Source organism: Eimeria mitis, genomic scaffold (genome assembly GCF_000499745.2).
Source record: "Eimeria mitis Houghton genomic scaffold, Emh_scaff1098, whole genome shotgun sequence".
NCBI lineage: Eukaryota > Apicomplexa > Conoidasida > Eucoccidiorida > Eimeriidae > Eimeria > Eimeria mitis.
In genome coordinates this window covers 9,386-10,098 of record NW_013567577.1, presented here as the reverse complement: position 1 = coordinate 10,098, position 713 = coordinate 9,386, and the positions used below count along the sequence as shown (strand labels likewise).

Genomic DNA, 713 nt, shown 5'->3' with positions numbered 1-713 from the left:
CTAAACCCTAGTTTTAAGGAAATTCGAAACACCTGAAAACTAGTCTCAAGGTAAACCCTAAACCCTAAACACTAAACCCTAAACCCTTGCTCTAAGAAAACGCTAAACCCTAAACCCTAAACCCTACGCCTCAAGTAAACCCTAAACCCTAATCCTGTGTAAACCCTCAAACATACCATGCTCATCCGCACTATCACAGCCTATACAACTGAGGGTTTAGGGTTTAGTGTTTAGGGTTTAGGGTTTAGGGTTTAGGGTTTGTGTTGCTCAGGAGCTGTGATGTTTTTATTTGAGGGTCCTGGTGTTGGCCGTTCTTTACACTGCGGAGATTTTCGTTTCTATGGGGGGATGCTACAAACCCTAAACCCTAAACCCTTGACGTCATGCTCAGACCCCCAAACCCTAAACCCTAAACCCTCGTCCTGTTCTGAACCCCAAACCCTAAACCCTAATTTACAATTCGATAAGATATACCTAGATACAACTTACGCAGAAGTCAAAACCTCCTTTCCTCCTCAGCATGAAGTCCTTGAAGCTGCTCTAAACATCGCTACACAGGTAGGGTTTAGGGTTTAGGGTTTAGAGTGAAACCCGGTTTAGAACCCTAAACCCTAAACCCTCACGTTTTTTCTGCTGCATTTTCAGGCCCTGCAAGAGGCAGCGGATCCAAGCAAAGTTCGCTTTCTCGTTGGCACCTATACCATCGGTGAGTC

General features: G+C 45.0%; 1 protein-coding gene across 1 annotated transcript in view; it reads left to right on the top strand.

The window, feature by feature from the left end:
- The window catches only part of EMH_0029390 (DNA cross-link repair protein, putative), a gene marked incomplete at both ends in the record, with an annotated part of 4,137 nt that overhangs the window by 1,777 nt on the left and 1,647 nt on the right, over positions 1–713 (top strand). The window lies entirely within an intron of this gene.